At 43.1% G+C, this 26,121-nt stretch overlaps 1 protein-coding gene across 3 annotated transcripts in view; it reads right to left on the bottom strand.

The window, feature by feature from the left end:
* msrab (methionine sulfoxide reductase Ab) overlaps window positions 1-26,121 on the bottom strand; it is a 150,521-nt gene that overhangs the window by 28,239 nt on the left and 96,161 nt on the right. The gene's annotated exons all lie outside the window — the stretch shown is intronic.

Below are 26,121 nucleotides of genomic sequence, written 5' to 3'. Positions count from 1 at the left end.
GAAAATCTACAAAAAAATAATGATTTGTCTTTGTTAGAAATATAGCTTGGTCCAATTTGTTTTTCATTCTAACAAAATGCGGATTGGATTTTAACCTATTTAAAATATGCCATCAAAATTCTAAAATGAATCTTAATCAGGAAAATTTACTAACGATGTTCCATAAATTCCTTTTTTTATCTTTTTCAAAAAAGATTCGAATTAGCTAGTTTTTCTTTTCTTTTTTTTTTGGTTGAAATTTGAATTTTAAAGATTCGAAATTGAAGATAAACTATGTTTCAAAATTGTATTTTCATTTTTTCCTGTTTTCTCCCCTTTTAAACCATTCAATTAAGTGTTTTTTTTTTATCAGTTATTCTCTACAAAAAACCTTCCGTAAAAGAACAAAAATGTACGACGGAATGACAGACAGAAATACCCATTTTTTAAATAATATAATATATATATACACACCGTATTTCCTTGAATTGCCGTAGGGCATATAGTATGCACCTGCCTTGAATTACTGCCGGGTCAAACTCGCTTTGCAAAATAATTAGCGCATGCTTAGTATTACCGCCTGGTCAAACTCGTGACGTCACGAGTAACACTTCCCCTGTCATCATTTTCAAAATGGAGGAGGGTGATTTCAATACCGGTAATTTGAAATTGCACAAAGGGAAGAAGATTAAGAGCTATTCAGTGGGATTCAAGGTCCAAGCTTACATCGCACATGATTTTTTACTGCATGCCTTTGGTAAGTGCTGGAGTGAGAAGAGGTTTTAAAATAATTAGCGCATGCTTACTTTTACCGCATACCTTTGGTAAGCGCAGGAGTGAGAAGAGGTTTTAAATTAATTAGCGCCCCGGCGGCAATTCAAGGAAATACGGCATATATAGATTTATTTATTAAAGGTAAATTGAGCAAATTGGCTATTTCTGGCAATGTATTTAAGTGTGTATCAAACTGGTAGCCCTTGGCATTAATCTGTACCCAAGAAGTAGCTCTTGGTTTCAAACAGGTTGGTGACCCCTGCAATAGACATGACATATCCTTATATTTTGCAACTCTTATCAGTACAGTTCTGCAACACAACAGGGGTGCACTGCACACATGCTGCCGTTGTCTACATTTGTCCACCAGGGGGCAGCGTTGTGCTGGACATGCATGTGCTGGGGCTCCGCAGAAGGCTGGGTAAATCAAAGCTGGGCACCCCGCAGAGAGGCTGAGGCTGCAGCTGACCTCAAAGTCCTCAGTGAGCTGCTGTTAAAATGTGAAGGCTCTAATCCCCCTGCAGGAGCATCCAGGAGCCAAATAGCGGCGCACGGAATATCAGAAAGAGGGACGCGCATGTAAATGTTTTTTTAATGCTCATGTGCCACAGCAGCGTGCTAGTAAAGCCGGGGCCGGAGCAAACACACACAGCTTTTGGCCTAATTAACCAGCCATCACCTCAGCGCTGCGGCGATAGCGAACACTTCGGGGCAAGAGGCTGGGACTCAGTTCCCCGCGAGGGGTGTGCAAAACGTCCGAGGGAAGGTTCGCTCCATCGCCACCAACCCCCCACTCCCCAACCATACAGCCTCCACCCCCTCCGCCCCGCTGCGCACCGCTCCCTCACACGCTCCATCCTACAACAGTCACAACACGGCCGCCATTTTAGATCTATAAATCAGAATGCACGGCGTCACGCCGCCCTGGCTAACCTTACGTGGCCGCGCTCGCCGGCTGCAGCGGCGTAGGAGGGTAAAGAGACGGGGGAGGGATGCAATCCTGAGCGGAAGCGGGAACGGCGTGTTCACGAGTCGATTCTTAGCACGATGATGCATCACTGTGTGGACGGGGACGCCACATTTGTGCGCCGGAACCTCAATTCCTGCGGCGACTTCTGACCTCTCGAGTTTGAAACTCGGCCCTAAATCCTAGAAACATGGTAGCGTGTGCACTATATTGCTCCCGTCCAAAGGCAAAACCTGGTAACTCACTTCTAGCTGATTTGGAGAAAACAAAGGAAAACCAATCCATCTTGATGCTGTCTTACAAAGATCTACAAAGTCATCAAACGTTTTCTTGAGATTTCATTTTCTTGCCGATTGAGCCATGGATTGAATCTGCTCTCATGAACGTGTGCCCTTTCTCCAGATATTTCATCACAATGTCGGGTGGGCCCCGTTCTGCGTTTGCACATTGGGCAAGAGCCGTGTACAGCGTCCAGTTTTTATTTGGACCTCCACAGTTATCTGCCCAAAAGAGTATGCAAGGGGAAGAATCAAGAACAATACATTTAATGAAGGTGCTTGCAACGTCCTGAGCCAATCTTCCAAGTATCCCCTCGTGCCATAATATCAATCAATCAATCAATGTTTACTTATATAGCCCTAAATCACTAGTGTCTCAAAGGGCTGCACAAACCACTACGACATCCTCGGTAGGCCCACATAAGGGCAAGGAAAACTCACACCCAGTGGGACGTCGGTGACAATGATGACTATGAAAACCTTGGAGAGGAGGAAAGCAATGGATGTCGAGCGGGTCTAACATGATACTGTGAAAGTTCAATCCATAATGGATCCAACACAGTCACGAGAGTCCAGTTCAAAGCGGATCCAACACAGCAGCGAGAGTCCCGTTCACAGCGGAGCCAGCAGGAAACCATCCCAAGCGGAGGCGGATCAGCAGCGCAGAGATGTCCCCAGCCGATACACAGGCAAGCAGTACATGGCCACCGGATCGGACCACATAATCAGGTTGACCGTCGGCCCCCATTCGTGCAAATGTCTCATTAAAGACAATAAGGCGACTGACTAAGAAGCTCCGATTGGTCTCTTGAGATACTAGGTTTTTCTGTTGTATCTACGCGGTTATGTGGTAGTTGCTAGGTCCTGCCCATGCGCGTAACAGCTTACTTACGGAACAAATTACAATATCGCATACACTAATGTAAAGCATATCACCTAGGAACTCCAAAATTATTATCAGCTCAGTTTTGACCAAAATTGAGTTACTGGGTTTTGCCTTAGGACAGGAGATTGCCACCTGCCTTGACTCACATATGAACTTGAAGTGACGTCCCACGATATGATGTGGGTCCACCTTTTGCAGCTATTAGAGCAGGGGTCGGGAACCTTTTTGGCTGAGAGAGCCAAGAAGCGAAATATTTCAAAATGTATTTCTCTAAGAGCCCTATAATATTTTTTTTAACACTGAACACAACTAAACGTGTGCATTTTTAAGTAAGATCAACATTTCTAGAGTATAATAGGTCTCGTATTCTTCGTAATAACATTGTTATTCTGAAGCTAACTGTGGAGGGGGTGTGGCCTGCGGGCCTGCAGCGAAGCGGGGTGTTGCCAGGATCGGCCTCGAAATCAGCAACAGGTGCGTAAATGGCCCAGATTGGCCTTGTTATCTAATCACCTGTCGCTCTGTTTATAAGTAGCAGCCAGGAGGAGAGACGGGGTTGGGGCTGGAGCCAGAACGCGAGCGAGAACAAAATAGAAAAAGAAAATTGCTGGAAAGCAACTGAGAGACTTGTTGAAAAATAAAACAATATTGTAACCCTGAAACAGGCTCTCATGTCGGTCTGAAGAACCCTCAGGAGGGCAAGTCCTACGTTAACCAATAATAAATAAATTCCTTATACCCTTAATGCAACTTCTTGAACAAGTGCGGTAGAAAAAAGGATGGATGGATTCAAATGCATGAGCATGTTTTATATTTCCAACGTTATTTTTAACACTGTGATTACGAGTGGAATTATTCATTACTTATCGTGGGTCGGTATAGCTCGGTTGGTAGAGTGGCTGTCCCAGCAACTTGAGGGTTGCAGGTTCGATTCCCGCTTCCGCCACCCTAGTCACTGCCGTTGTGTCCTTGGGCAAGACACTTTACCCACATGCTCCCGGTGCCACCCACACTGGTTTAAATGTAACTTAGATATTGGGTGTCACTATGTAAAGCGCTTTGAGTCACTAGAGAAAAGCGCTATATAAATATAATTCACTTCACTTCAATGTCAGCTCAGATTTGTCCGAGAGCCAGATGCAGTCATCAAAAGAGCCCCATCTGGCTCTAGAGCCATAGGTTCCCTACCCCTGTATTAGAGCTTCAACTCTTCTGGGAAGGCTGTCCACAAGGTTGCGGAGTTGTCACTCCTGTAGATTATGTTTTGTTTTTTGCCATATTTGGTCATGTTAGCTTTAGTTTTTTGGACATTTGGTTCTGTCTTTGCACTTCCTGGTTTGATTTCGTCTCCATGCCAACCCATTAGTTTCACCTGGTCTCCTAGTCACGTCCCTGCCCTCAGCCCACATTTGTGGTCCTCTCCAAGGTTCTCATAGCCATCATTGTCACCGACGTCCCACTGGGTGTGAGTTTTCCTTGCCCTTATGTGGGTTTTTCTGGGGATGTCGTAGTCGTAGTGGTTTGTCCAGTCCTTTGAGACATTTGTGATTTAGGGCTATATAAATAAACATTGATTGATTGATTGACTAATCATCATAGCTATTTAAGCCATTCTTTTTCTGTCCTCGTCCTGGCATCTTCACCTACCCAAGCTGCACCTCCTTCATGTCCTCGAACACCTTGCTATCCATGCCCTTTGTTTCGGTCCAGGTAAGTTTTGTATTCATGCCACAGTGCAAGTTTTGTTTTCTTGTCTTTAGTCATGCCATTGTGCTAGTTTTGTTTTGATTAGTCTAGTTTATTATCCGCCCTCGAGCGCGTCTTTGGTTTGCCTTTTTGTAGTTTGTTTGTTTATTAAATAAATCAAACATGTACTCACGTCCACGCCAGGCTCGTTCCAAACATTCTCTGCATCGAAGAAACAACCTCATTCCAAGTCTCAGTCTGACGGGAGTGTGTTCATAGGAATTTTCCACCATTCTGTGGGTTCTTCCGAGGATGTCGTAGTCGTAGTGGTTTGTGCAGTCCTTTGAGACATTTGTGATTTAGGGCTATATAGATAAACATTGATTGATTGATTGATTGATTGCTTCTTCCAAAAGCGCATTGGTGAGGTCACACACTGATGTTGGTCGAGAAGGCCTGGCTCTCAGTCTCCGTTGTAATTCATACCAAAGGTGTTCTATCGGGGTCAGGCCAGGACTCTGTGCAGGCCAGTCAAGTTCATCCACACCCGACTCTGTCATCTATGTGGACCTTTCTTTGTGCACTGGTGCACAGTCATGTTGGGAGAGGAAGGGGCCAAAGGTTGGGAGCATGGAATTGTCCAAAATGTTTTGGTATGCTGGAGCATTCAAAGTTCATTTCACTGGAACTAAGGGGCCGGACTGTGCAGAAAGTCTTTGCACTATGCGCTCCAGCATCCCTGTCAGTTTACGTGGCCTACAACTTCGTGGCTGGGTTGCTGTTGTTCCCAAACTCTTCCATTTTCTTATAATAAAGTTGACTTTGGAATATTTAGGGGCGAGGAAATTTCACGACTGGATTTGTCGCACAGGTGGCAAACTATGCCAGTTCCACGCTGGAAATCACAGAGAGCGGCCTATTCTTTCACAAATGTTTGTAGAAACAGTCTCCACGCCGAAGTGCTTGGTTTTATACACCTGTGGCTGGGCCAACTGATTAGGACACCTGATTCTGATCACTTGGATGGGTGGCAAAATGCTTTTGGCGATATAGTATATGTTAATCAGTAATATACGCTGAAATAAATATGGCGTATAAGGGAGCCTCTGACTCAATGCGTGTCAATGCAAAACTAAACGACGCGTGTCCCAGAGCTCGCCTGTACAGGCCCAGTCAGCCTTTCCCCTCCATGCCTGTCGGAAACGCTCCCCTGTCAGCGACATGGCTGAACGGGCGGGGGCGTATTTCCATCCCTACTAACCCCCTCGCTCGGACCACCGCTGTTTCGTGCGGGCCGAGTCCTCCCTCGCTCTCCAGCCAAGCGAAAGAGAGGATGCGGATCTCTCCGGCGATGGCGCGAGAGACGCGGAGAGGCCCCCCGCAACACAAATAGGACGTGACACCCCCGAGAAAGGGCGGAGGAGGAAGAATGGAAATGTACGCCGGTCCTATATACCCCACTGTGTCGTCGCTCACTGCCGTATACCGCAATCCCCCCTCCTTTTTCGGAAGGCCCACAGCCAGGAGACACGCTTTGACATGGACTTTGTGACACCCGATGACTCACAGCGAAGACATTTGATGACCTCAATTTGCTGATTTATGTAATAACGCTTCAGTCTGAGCACGGCGCACGCTTTTGCTTGACAAATCCAAATTTGTGTTATGCAGTAACCCTAAATGTGTACTTATGTATAATGCATATGTTCCTTGACTGCACTTAAATGTAGAATATATGTAGAATATATTTATATTATTCATATATTATATATATATGTCATATATTATTTATTATTATTCTGGTTTATTGTGAGCAAACTGTGGTGCTGAATTTCCCCCAGGGATCAATAAAGTACTTTCTATTCTATTCTATTATTTTCTATCTTGGGGGTGGCAAACTCATTTTACCTCAGGGGCCACAAGGAGGAAAATCTGCGCACGCGGGCCGGACTATTAGAAACATGGCACTAAAACTAAAAAATAAGGTAACATTTTAGTACGGGGAACATAGTCACAATTTATTAGTTGCTTATTAAAGTAACAAATACTTAATTTCAAGTTATTTGGCCACTAGGGGAACATATGAGGGTTTTGATTGATTGATTGATTGATAATTTTATTAGTAGATTGCAGGTTAGGGTTAGGGTTACTAATAAACAATAATTCTGAGGTTATTGAGGGAAGACTTTTAGTTAATGGCTGGTTGTATAATAAGGCCATGCAGAATAAGGCATTAATAAATACTTAATAATGACGAATTAAGAGCAAATATGTTACTAAACTGAATGTTAATAAGCAACTTATCAATAGTGAAACTAAAAAATAAGGTGACACTTTAGTATTATTAAAAATAGTCACCATTAACTAGTTGCTTATTAAAGAAACAAAGACTTAGTTTCAAATTATTTGGACACTAGGGGAACAAATAAGGGTTAGGGTTACTAATAAGCAATAATTCTGAGGTTATTGAAGGAAGACTCTTAGTTAATGGCTTACTGGTCGTATAATAAGCTCATGCAGAATAAAGCATTAATAAATACTTAGTAATGACTAATTAAGAGCCAATATGTTACTAAATTGGATGTTAATAAGCAACTAATTAATGGTGAATATGTGTTCCCCATACTAAAGTGTTACCAAAAATAATAAACAATCAGATTGTTTTCTTTTTCTTACTTTGGCCAAAAAAAGGACAAACACATTCTAAAAATGTGTATTATTATTTTGAATGAATTAAGTAATGTTTATGACAACCTTTTTCCAAAACACAATATAGAATGTGCGATACAACAGGATAATGCAAACATTTATCATTTGTTTACAAAACGCTTACAAAAAAATGGGACACTAAAAATTGACCATGGGACCCCATTTTTATGACTTGATGGGGTCCCCAGGACCCCATTTTGAAAATGTCTAGCACCAAAAGTGATGGGAGTATTGGTGCGTGCAAAACAGCAGCAGGGTGGCTGTGGCCTGCGGGCCGGTTCTAATACTCAATCGCAAATGAATTGATTAACGTGGACCCCGACTTAAACAAGTTGAAAAATGTATTTGGGTGTTACCTTTTAGTGGTCAATTGTACGGAATATGTACTGTATTGTGTAAACTGTACTGTTTCATATAATGTATTCTCTTCCTACGCAATCTATTAATAAAAGTCTCAATCAATAAAAAAAAAAGCCGCTGCCTGACCAGGGCTCAGAAAATCAGTAGAGATTCCTCCCAACCCCACCAAAGACTGTTTTTACTGCTGCATTCTAGAAAGAGGTTCCGCAGCCTCTGTAGCGGAACCTCCAGGTTCTGTAACAGCTTCTTCCCTCAGGCCATAAGACTTTTGAACGCATCATAATAATCCTCTCAAATCCCCCCCAAAAACAGATTAACTGGTTGGAATATAAAGACAATATAACATACATCCATAAACGTGGATGCATATGCAAAAGTGCAATATATTTTTCTGTACAGTAATCTATTTATTTATATCTACACCTTATTGGTATTTTATCCTGCGCTAAAAACGAGCTAATGCAACAAAACTTTGTTCTTATCTGTACTGTAAAGTTCAAATCTGAATGACAATAAAAGGAAGTCTACTGTAAGTCTAATGAAATATCATCAGGGCCATATATAATTAATTCAGGTCCCCTGACTCATCTACTTAACATAAATGATCATACAGTGGGGCAAAAAAGTATTTAGTCAGCCATAGATTGTGCAAGTTCTCCCACTTAAAATGATGACAGAGGTCTGTAATTTTCATCATAGGTACACTTCAACTGTGAGAGACAGAATGTGAAAAGAAAATCCAGGAATTCACATTGTAGGAATTTTAAAGAATTTATTTATAAATTATGGTGGAAAATAAGTATTTGGTCAACCATTCAAAGCTCTCACTGACAGAAGGAGGTTTTGGCTCAAAATCTCACGATACATGGCCCCATTCATTCTTTCCTTAACACGGATCAATCGTCCTGTCCCATCCATCCATCCATTTTCTACCGCTTATTCCCTTTTGGGGTCGCGGGGGGCGCTGGCGCCTATCTCAGCTACAATCGGGCGGAAGGCAGGGTACACCCTGGACAAGTCGCCACCTCATCGCAGGGCCAACACAGATAGACAGACAACATTCACACTCACATTCACACACTAGGGCCAATTTAGTGTTGCCAATCAACCTATTCCCAGGTGCATGTCTTTGGAAGTGGGAGGAAGCCGGAGTACCCGGTGGGAACCCACGCATTCACGGGGAGAACATGCAAACTCCACACAGAAAGATCCCAAGCCTGGATTTGAACCCAGGACTGCAGGAACTTCATATTGTGAGGCAGACGCACTAACCCCTCTTCCACCGTCCTGTCCCCTTAGCAGAAAAACAGCCCCAAAGCATGATGTTTCCACCCCCATGCTTCACAGTAGGTATGGTGTTCTTGGGATGCAACTCAGTATTCTTCTTTCTCCAAACACGACGAGTTGAGTTTATACCAAAATGGATACATGGATGATACAGCAGAGGATTGGGAGAATGTCAAGTGGTCAGATGAAACCAAAATATAACTTTTTGGTATAAACTCAACTCGTCGTGTTTGGAGGAAAAATAATACTGAGTTGCATCCCAAGAACACCACACCCACTGCGAAGCATGGGGGTGGAAACAACATGCTTTGGGGCTGTTTTTCTGCTAAGGGGACAGAACGATTGATCCGTGTTAAGGAAATAATGAATGGGGCCATGTATCGTGAGATTTTGAGCCTAAACCTCCTTCCATCAGTGAGAGCTTTGAATGGTTAACCAAATACTTATTTCCCACCATAATTTACTAATAAATTCTTTGAAATTCCTACAATGTGAATTCCTGGATTTTTTTTCACATTCTGTCTCTCACAGTTGAAGTGTACCTATGATGAAAATTACAGACCTCTGTCATCATTTGAAGTGGGAGAACTTGCACAATCGGTGGCTGACTAAATACTTTTTATCCCCATATGATCAGAATTTATTCCCCAAAAATGTTCAGAGTAGCAGCATAAATAAGAAACTATTTTATTGAATCCACTTAGGTTTATTAAAACATCCAAATAAAAAATGTTGTGTTACTCAACCACATTCACCCCCTGTGACCTCAGTAAATGATGAAGAAGGCGGAGACAGGAAAAAAAGAAAGTTTTTAAAATAGGAAAGGGAAAGGGGGCGTAAGGATTATTCAAAAGCAATGATTGTGAAGAAAAAGTCATATTTCCCATGCAACATGCAATACCGTGTGTGTGTTTTCTACTGTGCTTTAGTCCTCTCACTTAGGCATCCATTTTAGTGCGGCTCTAATCTTCAGCAGCCGCCCCTACATTTTGTGAGGCGGGAAGCTGCCGCGCTTCCATTTTGAGACTGAGAAAACTCCGCTTCCACCCAAGCCCAGTTTCCCTTTTTAGAAGATCTGGCGGTGAGATACAAACTTTCGGGGGAAAAAAAAAAAACATCAAAAAAAGTCTCAATGTTGACCTTTTCGGATGTACAAGGTGACTTTGTGCGACTCTGTCGTCATGCACCTATTTAACCCCCCCCGCCCACCCAAAAAAATCCCACCGCCCTCCTCCAGCCCCCAAAACCTGCATCCAAAGCCCCGATGTCTGCCCTCACTTCTATCTTTCATGCTTATTAAGTTGGGTTGCCTTATCAGAAGGCACATGCACCCCTTCCAGGCCACCCCCCCCCCCCCCCACACACACACACGCAGGCACGCATACACACAAATGATGAGAAGCTGATAGAAGCTATGGTTTGTAAACACACACACACACACACACACACACAAACACACACACACACACACACACACACACACACACACACACACACATTCTGGTATTTTATACCTTCTTGAGACCTCCAAAAAATGCCTCCCGCTTTAGGATCATCAATCCTGGATATATAAAGATTTGTATTTATAACATTAATAATATATACATACTATGCAAATATTAAAAAACTTGTTGTGAAAAATTTGTTAAAAGTTCACAAGACAAAGGTCACAATTCCCAAGAAATACTTAGAATTTTGGCAGCAGCATAACAAAAGTCGTAATTTTACTCAATGCAAGTCAAAATTGTATAAGAAAAACTGAACATTTGTGCAATATTACGATTAAAGTTGGAATTTTTACAGTCACGATTTTACAAGAAAAGCTTAACATTTTGGCAATTTGATGAAAATAGTCAACATTTTACACGACAAAAGTCACAATTTTATAAGAACACTTTAAAACATTGACAATATTATCAGAATAAACAGAATTTTACTTGGATAAATTATGAAAATAGTCGTAATTTTACTCCACAAGAGTCACAATTCTATAAGAACACTTTAAAACATTGACAATATTATAAGAATAAACAGAATTTTACGTGGCAAAATTGTGACAAAAGTCACAATTCCATCCTAATTTTGATAGATTTCACCACTACGGGTGCAAATAAATGGTTAAATTCTGTATTTGATGGCAATGGTTTTCCGTATTGGGACCATGATTTATGTCCTAACTTGTTCACCGGTCCTTATGTGGAAGGTACTTTTCCTTGATAATGTCTCAATAAGGTTAGAAATACCAGAACACACACACACACACACACACACACACGCACACACACACACACACACACACACACACACACACACACACGTTTCCCTCCCGACCCCAACCTGTCTTCGTGCCACCACCCTGCCCTCCTCCGACTCAACCTTTCCCATCTCTCCTCTCCCAGGCCTGGAGGAGAGGGGGGTAGTGAAGACATGGGTTAAGGATGAGTAAGGAAGAGAGCTGAAAAAAAAGAAAAAAAAGAGGGTGAGACGGGGAAGGAAGGTGGGTGGGGGCTGGATGGGTGAGACATGGGAAGGGGGGTGGGATGCACTCCTCTGCGCTCTGCTGCCACAGCGGCTTGGCTACAGAAGCCTTTGATGTTCTGCAAATTTCAAATTTCATTATAGAAGAACCCCCTCTGAACCACCAGCCCCCCAACCCCCACTCTCACACTTAAACAAGCCCCCCCCCCCTTCCCCCTCTCCCGCCCCCCAACCCCAATGCTGAAGTTAAGAAACTGAAAGCCCTGCAGAAGAGACTTTTCATATGGGTTAATTATTCATCGGGCTGGGAGTGTGCCAGCCCAACGTATGTCTGGATTGTCTTATCCCGGTCTAAGGTTGGTCTCCCATCGCTCACACGGTCAACATCGGGCTCATTTTTTAAAAAAAAATCAGCGATCTGTTACGAGGATGCCATTTTGGAGTTCTACGGGCTTAGCGTCAATGCGGCAGGGCGACCATTTTGGTTCCGCGGGAAGAAGAATCCCGACGGAGACGCCGTCGAAAAACGGCGGTGCCACTGAAGTCGATGACAGATCGGCGGTGTCAGCAGCGTCGGTGGCGGAAGATAGAGAGAGACAGAGAGAGAGAGAGGGAGGAAGGCTGTCAGATGTTTGTAAATGTGTGTTTTGTGAGCAGGAACTAGGTTAGAGACTCTCAGACGTCAACTGGGGAGCTGACAAGATGATACGTCCCAATATGAAGGTGCTCTGTGGTACCATCCACATATATCACCTTAGAGGCACTCTGTATGTGGATGTGTCGTTATTACAGGCCTACTGAAAGGAGATTTTCTTATTTAAACGGGGATAGCAGGTCCATTCTATGTGTCATACTTGATCATTTTGCGATATCGCCATATTTTTGCTGAAAGGATTTAGTAGAGAACATCGACGAGAAAAGTTTGCAACTTTTGGTCGCTAATAAAAAAGCCTTGCCTGTACCGGAAGTAGCAGACGATGTGTGCGTGACGTCACTGGTTGTAGAGCTCCTCACATTGTTTATAATGTGAGCCACCAGCAGTAATCAATCAATCAATCAATCAATGTTTATTTATATAGCCCTAAATCAAAAATGTCTCAAAGGACTGTACAAACCATTACGACATCCTTGGAAGAACCCACATAAGGGCAAGGAAAACTCACACCCAGTGGGATGCCAGTGACAATGATGACTATGAGAAACCTTGGAGAGGACCTCAAATGTGGGCACCCCCCCCCTCTCTAGGGGACCGAAAGCAATGAATGTCGAGCGGGTCTAACATGATACTGTGAAAGTTCAATCCATAGTGGCTCCAACACAGCCGCGAGAGTTCAGTTCAAAGCGGATCCAAGACAGCAGCGAGAGTCCCGTCCACAGGAAACCATCCCAAGCGTAGAGATGTCCCCCAATTGATACACAGGCGAGCAGTCCATCCTGGGTCTCGACTCTGGACAGCCAGTACTTACTTCATCCATGGTCATCGGACCGGACCCCCTCCACAAGGGAGGGGGGGACAGAGGAGAAAAAGAAAAGAAGCGGCAGATCAACTGGTCTAAAAAGGAGGTCTATTTAAAGGCTAGAGTATACAAATGAGTTTTAAGGTGAGACTTAAATGCTTCTACTGAGGTGGCATCTCGAACTGTTACCGGGAGGGCATTCCCGAGTACTGGAGCCCGAACGGAAAACGCTCTATAGCCCGCAGACTTTTTTTGGGCTTTAGGAATCACTAATAAGCCGGAGTCTTTTGAACGCAGATTTCTTGCCGGGACATATGGTACAATACAATCGTCAAGATAGGATGGAGCTAGACCGTGTAGTATTTTATACGTAAATAGTAAAACCTTAAAGTCACATCTTAAGTGCACAGGAAGCCAGTGCAGGTGAGCCAGTACAGGTGTAATATGATCAAACTTTCTTGTTCTTGTCAAAAGTCTAGCAGCCGCATTTTGTACCAACTGTAATCTTTTAATGCTAGACATGGGGAGACCCGAAAATAATATGTTACAGTAATCGAGACGAGACGTAACAAACGCATGGATAATGAGCTCAGTAAGAGCAATTCGGACCGAGAAAGCGACAATTTCCCCATTAATTTGAGCAAGGATGAAAGATTCGTGGATGAGGATATTGATAGTAAAGGACTAGAAAAAATGAGATCGACAGGCGGATCGGTGCGACGTCTTCAGTAATGCGGACGTTGTATCGATCCGTTTTGGTTAAGAAGGAGCTGAGCCGGAAGGCAAAGCTCTCAATTTACCGGTCGATCTACGTTCTCATACTCACCTATGGTCATGAGCTTTGGGTCATGACTGAAAGGTACAAGCGGCCGAAATGAGTTTCCTCCGCCGTGTGGCGGGGCTCTCCCTTAGAGATAGGGTGAGAAGCTCTGTCATCCAGGAGGAACTCAAAGTAAAGCCGCTGCTCCTCCACATCGACAGGAGCCAGATGAGGTGGTTCGGGCATCTGGTCAGGATGCCACCCGAACGCCTCCTGAGGGAGGTGTTTAGGGCACATCCAACCGGTAGGAGGCCACGGGGAAGACCCGGGGCACTTCGGGAAGACTATGTCTCCAGGCTGGCCTGGGAACGCCTCAGGATCCCCCGGGAGGAGCTAGACGAAGTGGTTGGGGAGAGGGAAGTCTGGGCTTACCCTGCTTAGGCTGCTGCCCCCGCGACCCGACCTCGGATAAGCGGAGGAGGATGGATGGATGGATAGAAAAAAAAAAAAGTTAAAAAATAACAACAACAATAAAAACAGGCGAGGGCAAGAGAGAGCGATTCAGATGTTTTTAGACACATTTACTAGGATAATTATGGAAAATCCCTTATCTGCTATCGTGTTGCTAGTGTTTTAGTGAGATTAAATAGTACTTGAATTCGGAGGGGTGTGGCCACGGGTGTCTTGACGCCAGAGTCTCTGAGGGAAGTCACGCAGCTGCATGGACGGTGCAAACTCCGCTGATCTCCGGTAAGAGGCGACTTTATACCACAATTTTCTCACCGAAAACTGTTTGCTTGACTGCTCTGATCCATAGTATAGCTTCACCTCCGGGAATTTTGAACAAGGAAACACCGCCTGTGTTTGTGTGGCTAAAGGCTAAATCTTCCCAACTCCATCTTTCTACTTTGACGTCTCCATTATTATTTATACAAATTGCAAAAGATTCAGCAACACAGATGTCCAGAATACTGTGGAATTATGCAATTAAAGCAGACTACTTATAGCTTGGATCGGGCTGGAAAATAATGTCCGCTACAACCCGAGGCGTCAAACGCACGGGTCATCATACCGCGACGTTTTCAACAGGACACTTCGCGGGAAATTTAAAATTGCAATTTAGTAAACTAAAAAGGCCGTATTGGCATGTGTTGCAATGTTAATATTTCATCATTGATATATAAACTATCAGACTGCGTGGTGGGTAGTAGTGGGTTTCAGTAGGCCTTTAAGCAACGGTATGGAGTCAAATTCAACGTTCCGACGGCGTTTTCAAGGTCAAACTGACACAGCACACCCTCAGAAATCTGAGCAAAAAAGAATTGAATCAAAAATTTTGAAACAAAAGATGGTCCAAAAGTGCATTAAGACATACTCTAGACATAAAACAAACTGGACAAGACCGACGTCTCTCGTTATCAGCTGACCTCCTTGTCCTGGGACAGGGGTCTGCAGCTACATTACTAATGAATATGTTTCTTAACTAAACCGTCAGTAACATTTAAGTGCAAATGAAAATACAACGTATCCATTTTGTCATATTTTATGCACTTAAGAAACTTCTCTATGACTTTAGCTCCAGACGTCGTCTGTTTGTTTTTTTTAGATTGTCATTATTGCCACGAGTGGTGGAACTGCAACAAACGGTGGAAAAGTGTATGAGTACCACTACTTTTCACAGCTAAGAAGCAAATATTTTTTGGAATGGCTCTATGGTACGTTCTTGGCCCAATAATGGGACCTATGGTTAAGAAACCCTGATGGTATTTTACTAGCTGTGTTGCTGTAAGTCCTTAAAGGCCTACAGAAACCCACTACTACAGAATACGCAGTCTGATAGTTTATATATCAATGATGAAATATTAACATTGCAGAACATGTCAATACGGCCGGTTTAGTTTACTAAATTACAATTTTAAATTTCCCGTGAGGTATCCTGTTGAAAACGTCGCAGAATGATGACGCTTATGTTCCAGCTTGGTTGTGACGTTATTAGTTGGAGCGGATATGTTCTCCCAGCACTACTCACGGCTAAAAGTAGTTTGTTTTTATCGCATAATTACACAGTATTTTAGATATCTGTGTTGCTGAATCTTTTGCAATTTGTCCAATTAATAATAGAGACTATAAAGAAGAATGCTGTTGGTGGAAAGCAGTGGATTGCAACTGCCTTTAGCAACTGTTGTGAAGCTTTAATATGGAACAGAGCGGTCAAGCGAACATGTTTCTCTACCGCATGTCAACCAGCAAGTTTTTGGATGGGAAAATTGTGATATTAAGTCGGCTCTTACCGGAGACTTGAGTGGATTATGAACCCTCCTCCTGCAGCTGTCAAAAAGGCAGCTGTGATCTTGGCTCTTCCATTGGCTTCTCTCAGAGACACTGGCGGTCACCGCAGCCCTCTGACTTTCAGGTATGACTTTATAATCTCACTAAAACACTATTAACACAATAAGCAGATAAGGGTTTTTCCGGAATTATCCTAGTAAATGTGTCTAATAACATCTGAATCGCTCCCACTGCCGCCTGGAGCCGTCGCCTTTTTTTTTTCTCTTTGTGCTTCACTCTAACTTTCCTCATCCAAAAAATCTTTCATCCTCGCTCAAATTAATGGGGAAATCGTCGGTTTCTCGGTCCGAATCGCTCTTGCTGCTGGTGGCTATGATTATAAACAATGTGAGGATGTGAGGAGCCCTACAACCCGTGACATCACGCGCACATCGTCTGCGACTTCCGGTACAGGCAAGGCTTTTTTTATCAGCGACCAAAAATTGCGAACCTTATCGTCGATGTTCTCTACTAAATCCTTTCAGCAAAAATATGGCAATATCACGAAATGATCAAGTATGACACATAGAATGGACCTGCTATCCCCGTTTAAATAAGAAAATCTCATTTCAGTAGGCATTCTCAGGAATATACAAAATAAGAATAATAGTGAAGAGAGAAATCTGGCACCTCTCTGGATATGAAAACAAGTTATTTGTCTAGTGTGATGTAGAAAATGCTGGATAATGAATACTTGCTCTCAAAACAACAGGGTAGGAGTATTGGCTGCAATGCTGTTTCAGCTTGATACCACCTTTGAAGTCTAAACATTCCTGGGTTGTTGAGCAGTAGTAAAAAAGAGTGATGGGTGGGACAGGTGCGAAGTAATCTCCCAGAAAATGTTGTGCCTTCTAAGGTAGTGTCAGAACTGTAACAGACACAGCATCCATGCCGGACTAATGCCAGGACGAAGAAGTGAATTTCTTCTCCTGCCGTCCTGTTGTGTCGAAAGTAAGACTGCAACGATTCGCCGATTAAATCGTTTAGCAAACAGTTTTGATTTAGATTTTATTGCTACGATGATTGGGTTAATGTGAAGCTAGCTAGAAGCTAATTATATTTATATAGCGCTTTTCTCTAGCGACTCAAAACGCTTTACATAGTGAAACCCAATATCTAAGTTACATTTTTAAACCAGTGTGGGTAGCACTGGGAGCAGGTGGGTAAAGTGTCTTGCCCAAGGACACAATGGCAGTGACTAGGATGGCAGAAGCGGCAATCGAACCTGCAACCCTCAAGTTGCTGACACGGCCGCTCTACCAACCGAGCTATACTGCTATGTGTTTTAATAAAGAAAAATTATCAAATCAAACCGCAATATGTGTGTCAAGAAGTGGGGGTGAAGAAGCCCAAGATGCAGAGATGGCAGGCTTGATACAGGCAGACATAATTGTTAATGTCCAAAAAAATGCCGGAAAAACACAAACTAGGAAACAGGATACCAGGAAAACAGGTAAACTGGAAACAGCGAATAGGAACCAGCAAACAGGAAACAAGAAAACTGGAGACAGCAACCAGCAAACAGTCCACAGCATACAGCTAGTAGCTAACAATACTCCAGCCCAGACTGAGGGGAGAGGCAGGTATAAATAGGAGCCTGATTGGCAATTGCCACCAGGTGTGCCGGACTGCCAATCAGGTACAGGTGAGGGAAACAAGCGCTCAGGGAGACATGCAGGAAAAGGAACCAAACTAAGAGCGCTGACAGGAAATAAAACAAACCAGAAAAAAACAAACCCAAACCCAACTGTCAGGGATAATCCTGACAATGTGGACATTGTAAGACTGCTCCAATAGAGTTCACATGAGAGTGGTGCACCTATTAGCGGTACAGGTCGCAAGTGCAGAGAACATTGAAGTGCCAAGAGAGATGGCTCAAAGACGAAGGGGAAAAGAGAAAATGGCCAAAAGAAGACAAGAGAACCTGTCAAAGGTTTTGTGGTCAAATGTTTGGACTGTCAAAAAAATACATTTTACAATAGCACTACAGCAAAGATGCAGTATGTTATAAAAACTGCAAATACGGTAAATTTGTATTTAAGGGCATCATATATTTGACTTGCATAAGGAATGTTTTATTCAAACAATTGGGGGTATGTGAGCACAGGTTAGCATCTACAGTTGGACTGTTATTGCTAACCAGTTCAAAAAAATCAAACTCCAATAAATACCTTTTCAAATGTATGAGTTAAACTAAAAATAAATAAACAAATACATCCATTTATCATACTTGATTACAACATTTTAGTTTGGTCTTTATTTATGATCTCTACATCTCTTTGTTTAAAAAGCATATTTTCTGCTGGATCTATTCTCTATTTTATGTTGACCTTTTGTTTTTTAGCTGCAGCTGAAACATATACTGTAAAATTGTACATGGTCATTGGGATTTGTTATGTATTGTATATGTTATATACAAATATAATATAATTTCATAATATAATTGAGTGGTTACTGCGTCTGCCTCACAATACGAAGGTCCTGAGTAGTCCTGGGTTCAAACCCTGGGCTCGGGATCTTTCTGTGAGGAATTTGCATGTTTTCCCCGTGACTGCGTGGGTTCCCTCCGGGTACTCCGGCTTCCTCCCACTTCCAAAGACATGCACCTGGGGATAGGTTGATTGGTAACACTAAATTGGCCCTAGTGTGTGAATGTGAGTGTGATTGTTGTCCGTCTATCTGTGTTGGCCCTGCGATGAGGTGGCGGCTTGTCCAGGGTGTACTCCGCCTTCTGCCCGATTGTAGCTGAGATAGGCAGCAGCGCCCTCCACGACTTCAAAGGGAATAAGCGGTAGAAAACGGATGGATGGATGGAATACAATTGTGGAGGGGGGGCATGGCCTGCGGGCTTTCCGCGGAACGGGGTGTGCAAGGACCGGCCTCGAAGACAGCAACAGGTGAGTAAATGGCCCAGGTTGGCCTTGTTATCTAATCCCCTTTATTAGCAGCAGCCGGAACGAGACGCGGCTGTTGGAGTTGGAGCGAGGGCGAGGGAAACTGTCACAATAAATCAGTATATATTATATACTGTATATATGTAAATATTACATATATGTTATATTCTATATTGCTACTATGGCACATTTTTTGTCTACTTTATACCTGTATTACCCCTTTCTCCCTTACCATCCTTTGTAACTGAGCTGTGGAACAATTTCCATTGTGGATCAATAAAGTCCATACATATACAATACATATACATACATAAGTCTATACCTATACAATATATTTATATAAATACATAAGTCTATACATATACAATAACGTTTGTCCAAGTGTAAGTACAAGTGTCATGTCAACATTATGTACATTGACAAGGAATAAGAATAAAGGTCAATAGAAAACCCCTTGTTTAGTTCAACTATGTTCCCTAAAATATGCACTGAGGATAGAAAGTGTGATTATCTGATTACTTAATTAATCGAACACATTTATCGACAGATTACTCGTCCAAAGGCAAAACCTAGTAACTCGCTTCTAGCTGATTTTGAGAAAACAAAGGAAAAGCAATCTATCTTGACGCTGTCTTACAAAGATCTATAAAGTCATCAAACGTATGTTTTCTTGAGCTTTCATTTTCTTGCCGATTGAGCCATGGATTGAATCTGCTCTCATGAACGTGTGCCCTTTCTCCAGATATTTGATCACAATCTCGGGTGGGCCCCATTCTGCGTTTGCACATTGGGCAAGAGCCGTGTACAGCGTCCAGTTTTTATTATGACCTTCACAGTTATCGGCCCAAAAGATTATGCAAGGGGAAGAATCAAGAAGAATACATTTAATGAAGGTGCTTGCAACGTCCTGGGCCGATCTTCCAAATATCCCCTCCTGCCATAATCTCACATAGTCGGCCCCCATTCCTGCAAATGTCTCATTAAAGACAAAAGTTCGACTGACGAAGAAGCACCGATTGGTCCCTTTAGATACTAGGTTTTTCTGTTGTATCTACCAGAGGTGGGACCAAGTCATTGTTTTGCAAGTCACAAGTAAGTCTCAAGCCCTGCGATGAGTTGGCGACTTGTCCAGGGTGTACCCCGCCTTCCGCCTGATTGTAGCTGAGATAGGCGCCAGTGCCCCCTGCGACCCCAAAAGGGAATAAGCGGTAGGAAATGGATGGATGGATACTCGATTACCAAAATAATCCACAGCTGCAGCCGTAGTTGTAAGCAATTGTCATTGTACTGTCGTCTATATATCGCATACGTCACACCATCACATCACAATGCATCCAATATTCTAATTACTGTGTCCATCCATCCATTTTCTACCGCTTGTCCCTTACTGTGTCGCTGTGTTAAATCCATCCTGCTTAAGGTTCTGTATATAAGGCATAGGTGAATGAATGCGAACATTTCAGTTACAGCTCTGATGCAACAATTCCGGCTTGACTTCCTTCGATGCAGACCATGACTTTGTCGCAGAGAAAATGCATGTTTATTATTTTTTTTATAGTGTTTAGTTTGGCTTTTCACAGGTTTTAACAAGGCAGTTCAATTCAAAGGTTGTCTCTCATTCTGTCTGCTTTGGTTAGATGCCAAAAGCAAACTGTCTATAAAAGTGTATGAAATGTTCTGTATGTGAGGTTGGGTCACGGTTAGTTGCTTAGGTCGGGGGGGGTCACCATCAGCTGATAGGCTGTCAGTCTTGTCTCTGATGACATTACCTTTCTCTATTTATTCTCCTACAATCCCTGGTCCCAGCTGCCACCCCTCTCTCACCTCCGACCCCAGTCCAAGGCCAAGGTTGGGAGGTTGTCGTCATAGAAACGATGCGTCCCCCACACGGCCCCGTGACTGCTGACCCCTAAAGTTAAGAAGGACGGTTGTAATTTGCTCCCCTCTGTCCCAGCACCTGATTGCGGCTGAATAGATTTCAGAGAGACAGCAGGATCATTGATGGACAGACGGACGGAGCCAACAATAGGAGGGAACGGCGTGTGCCACGAGAGCGTTTTAGCAATGAGCCCAAACGACCTGAGCACCCTCTTGTGCTCTTTCAGCACGAGGGCCGTGGAGAACGAGGACTCAGAGGATGGAGATGCGATCAACTAAACACAGGTGGCTTTGCTTAACTAAACAGCGTCCAACTCTGAGAGGTCACCACTCAAGAGACGGCCACTCGATTGTTATTCAAACAAAACTCCAGTCTCCGCTTTTGTTTACTGCCTCTAAAAGCACACTTGAATTTTTCATTCAAATGGAGCAGAAACAACCCGAATACTAAAAAGTTGGCAAAGTGTGACTCAATTCTTGCAATTTATGCTTCAATTTGAGTGCCTTAATCCCTTATTGGAGTTCTTACCTCAACACATTTCATTGAATATTGCACTGAAATATCTACTGGGATGATGTTTTCCTGCTGCAAACTGATATATTCATTCAGCTGGCCTAAAAGACACTGATCTACAGAAATAAATGAATGTCTAATATAAAAGGGCTTGAAAAATGATCTACCGTCGATCATATCAATCAATCAAAGTTTATTTGTATAGCCCAGGGGTCGGCAACCGGCGGCTCCGGAGCCGCATGCGGCTCTTTGGCCACTCTGATGTGGCTCAGCTGCATAATCGCCGACCCACCCGATTATTTCGGGGGGTTTCCGGATTTTGGTTTCTCTCCCGGACATCACCCGGGGCTGACATTCTCCGATTTTCAATCGGACTACAATATTGAGGGCGTGCCGTGATGGCTTTACTTTTAACGTCCTCTACACCCTGCTATCTGCGTGCCGGCCGGACGCATGTATATCGCTGCTTCTATCATCACACGTACGAGATTGCAAGGCATACTTGGTCAACAGCCATACAGGTTACACTGAAGGTTGTGATATAAACAACTTTAACACTCTTACTAATATGCGCCACACTGTGAACCCACACCAAACAAGAATGACAAACACATTTCAGGAGAACATCCTCACAGTAACACAACAAATAACCAGAATCCCATGCATCCATGACTCTTCCTGGCTATATTATACACCCCCGCGCCCCCAACCCCGCCCATCTCAACCGACGCACGGAGGGGGCGGGCTTTGGACCAATCATTTAGGAGATAAGCCGTCCATACTTTCTCTGATTGGTCAAGCATTTAAGTCTCATCTTAAAACTCATTTTTATACCCTAGCCTTTAAATATATCCTCTTTTTAGACCATATGATCTGCTATTTCTTTTCTTTTTCTCCTATGTCCCCCCCTCCCTTGTGGAGGGGGTCCGGTCTGGTGGCCATGGATGAAGTACTGGCTGTCCAGAGTCGGGATTCACGATGGACCGCTCGTCCAGAGTCGTGACCCAGGAGCGACTACTCGTCCATCGGATTGTAAATAATGTAAATAATTCAATGTACATACTATGATGATTAACTTGTGTGATGACTGTATTATGTTGATAGTATATATTTGTACCATGAATTGATTAACGTGGACCCCGACTTAAACGAGTTGAAAAACTTATTCGGGTGTTACCATTTAGTGGTCAATTGTACGGAATATGTACTGTACTGTGCAATCTACTAATAAAAGTATCAATCAATCAATCAATCAAGTCGGGATCCAGGATGGACCGCTCCCCTGTGTGTCGGCTAGGGACATCTCTGCGCTGCTGATCCGCCTCCGCTTGGGATGGTTTCCTGCTGGCTCCACTTTGGACGGGACTCTCGCTACTATATTGGATCCACTTTGGACTGGAGTTTCACGGTTATGTTAGACCCACTATGGATTGGATTTTCACAATATCATGTTAGATCCGCTCGACATCCATTGCTTTCGGTCCCCTGGGGGGTGGGAGGGGGTTGCCCACATATGCGGTCCTCTCCAGGGTTTCTCATAGTCATCATTGTCGACGTCCCACTGGGTGTGAGGTTTTCCTTGCCCTTATGTGGGCTCTACCGAGGATGTCGTTGTGGTTTGTGCAGCCCTTTGAGACACTTGTGATTTAGAGCTATATAAATAAACATTGATTGATTGATTGATTGACGTGACTACAGGGTGCTATTTTGCTGCCAACCTTGAACCCAGGTTGAAAAACAGCTGTTTTGATGTAAAGGAGCAATCCTACTGTTCAAGCCAACGACAGTCGTTGAAGTGTAATTTCCCCTCGAGGGCATTGAGGTATTGTGTGGCAGAACGATCGCTGTGGAAAGAATACATCCATCCAACCATCCATTTCCTACCGCTTATTCCCTTTGGGGTTGCGGAGGGGGCGCTGGTGCCTATCTCAGCTACAATTGGGCAGAAGGCGGGGTACACCCTGGACAAGTCGCCACCTCATCACAGGGCCAACACAGATAGACAGACAACATTCACACTCACATTCACACACTAGGGCCAATTTAGTGTTGCCAATCAACCTATCCCCAGGTGCATGTCTTTGGAGGTGGGAGGAAGCCTGAGTACCCGGAGGGCACCCACGCATTCACGGGGAGGACATGCAAACTCCACACAGAAAGATCCAGACCCCGAGATTGAACCCAGGACTACTCAGGACCTTCGTATTGTGAGGCAGACGCACTAACCCCTCCTCCACCGTGCTGCCGGAAAGACTACAACAAGTCCAAAATAGTAGGAATCCCCTCAGGTTAGTCTTCTAAGGCCATGTCTAAGTCGTTTAACCCCTTAAACGAAGAAATATTAAGCCTAAGCCCCGTCTCAGCCACACTAAACCATCGTTTAAGGTTCCCTCCTCGGACAAATTTTTACACGGGTAAGTGTGCCGTGTATTTCTTGAATCTTCGGCACTTAACACTGAGTTCGGAGAGGAAGTGACAGCCAGCTTCGTAATAAAGCTGTTTCGTAACCCGGAGCTAACCATTGGAAATATGAAGGCGAGTCATCCAGACATGCCCGTGTTCTTCCTTCCGTCTGTACAAAACACTTTAAGACCAATGTCTTGAAAAAATATATCACTCTTGAATTAACATTGTAGTTAATACTATGATTAATGTTAATTAAAAATTAAACATGAGATATAAATAATAATAGAAGTACAATTGTTTGTATATATTGTATATATAATTAGTGCAAAGGTCTATATGAAGAGTTCATCCGCAAAAACCGATAAACGCCATTTTGATAAAGTTTAGCCCAGCCTCGGTAATATATAGTCCACCACTTCTATTGTGGTATACCAAAATCAATTTGTTTGCAAATGCGGACAAATGCCGCTTTTAACGTCATTTAGTTCAGCGATTTATTGCAACGGCCGATAAGCGCCATGGATCATCTACCACAAAAGCCGATATATCCCTTTGTCCAACCAGCGCTGCAGTACGGGATCACGTGACAAACAAAATGGCAGCGCGCACGGAGTCACTCAGTGTTGTTATCCACGCATGAATAATTTGGAAGCTTCTCCTGTGAACACTGTTAAGCCAGCGAAAAAAACTGACGTGTTGAAGTTATTATTTGATGTTGGCGCTAGCACGCGTGTCCGTGAGTTTTACACCGCTGCGTTAAACGATGTTGTCGAGCATGGAGCTAATGTCGATAGCGATGATGAGTCAGCTGTTATCTGCACAGGAGTGTTTTTGATAGGCGAACCAGGTTGAGCATTTGTGCTTGTTTTATTAATAAAACATTGTCTTCATTGCAACACTGTTTTTTTTGTTTTTTCATTTTGTGCTGAAAAGCACAAGGTAAATATGTGAGGTTACAGTTCCAAAACAGCATGTCCGGTTGGCAAGTACGAAAAAACAATGTTCGCAGGGACAGCTAGATTTATACGTACCAAGGGATCCAAACTGTTAAATAATGAAGTAAAGAAATGTGAACAGTTGTTACGTTGAAATGTGGCTTTCGATAAATTTCACCTTCTGTTTTTCTCTCTATGTTTATCTTGAATATTATGCGAAATAACGACCGCAAAGAAAACGATTTTGGAGATATCTGTTTTTGCGACATATCATAATTTGGATATATCTGCTTTTGACGTAAAACCACATCAAACACTCTTACTTGAAAGCCATTCATTACATCAGCATTTCTTAAAAGTTTAGGCTTTCATGACTTGCTTATGTTGATGTTAAATACACCATTGTACGCGTGTACATGTACCGGCAACACCAGCAGGCAGAAAATCGTTAATATACAGAATCGGTCAAAATGGATTTATCTGCTTTTGCATATGAACTCTTCATATGTACACAGGGATATTTCACATGCCTGTACTGTGAATAAAATTGAACTACGTTCATGTTGTTTGTAATGTTGTTTATAATGTGTATTTATAATAAGTTGTGCAAAGGACTTTTTATAACTTTCGGAAGTTAATTTTGTACTTGAAATTGTTTATAGGGTTAGGCGCAATAAGTGTTTAACTTCAGCCTAAACCCTTTCGGTCTGTAACATTTTATTTTCAATCTATGAATGTACAACTTTTTATTTTCAATCTATGAATGTACAACTGTTTTTTTGCTTTGTTGACCATTGACCAAAGAACAATAATAAACTAATAAACTAAACTACAGACGCTTGTGGAAATCACACATGAATACCTTAGGAGAAAGCGATTGCAGCTATTTCGGATACAACACTTCTCAGACGGCAAGAAAACTTTCCAGTGTCCAGGTCAGCTGTGATTCTACATTGCGAAAAACTTCATTCATTGTTAGAATAATTATGTTTATATTATCACACTAACTTTAGCATGCTTAAAGTCCGTTGCTTTAGTTATTAGCTATTATGCTCAAGTTAGACTTTTTCTAATCTATGCAAGGACAACAATTCTTGTCTGAGGTGTGGCCTCAACCACAGATGTTATCTTTCTTTTAGCCCGCTAACAGCCAAGGACTTGAAGGTCCTCAACGAAAATAAGATGACAGCACGCAAACGAAGCAGAGACTTCAAGGACCTCAACGAAGATAAGATGACAACACGCAGACGAAACGGGGACAAGGCGAAATCACAAGGCCCCCAGATCATTCCGTCACGTACTGTGCGTCCTGGACCTGCTTTGCATAATATATGTGACCACGGCCTCAGTGATGTTGACTATGGAACTCTAAATAAAAAAAGGGACGCGGGAGCTGAACCTTAGAGCGTAGGACTAGACTGTGACTAAGTGTGCAGCGCCATGCGTTCTCCTCATGAGCTAAATTGAACTCTGTCTCTGCATGATTCCTTGCTTGTTGTCTGTTTAATGTATGTCATCAGTGTTTGAACCTGACATCCATTTGTG

Source organism: Nerophis ophidion, linkage group LG03 (assembly GCF_033978795.1).
Source record: "Nerophis ophidion isolate RoL-2023_Sa linkage group LG03, RoL_Noph_v1.0, whole genome shotgun sequence".
Classification (NCBI taxonomy): Eukaryota; Metazoa; Chordata; class Actinopteri; order Syngnathiformes; family Syngnathidae; genus Nerophis; species Nerophis ophidion.
Note: the sequence above shows the minus strand (reverse complement) of the source record. Positions and strands in the feature narration are given on the sequence as shown.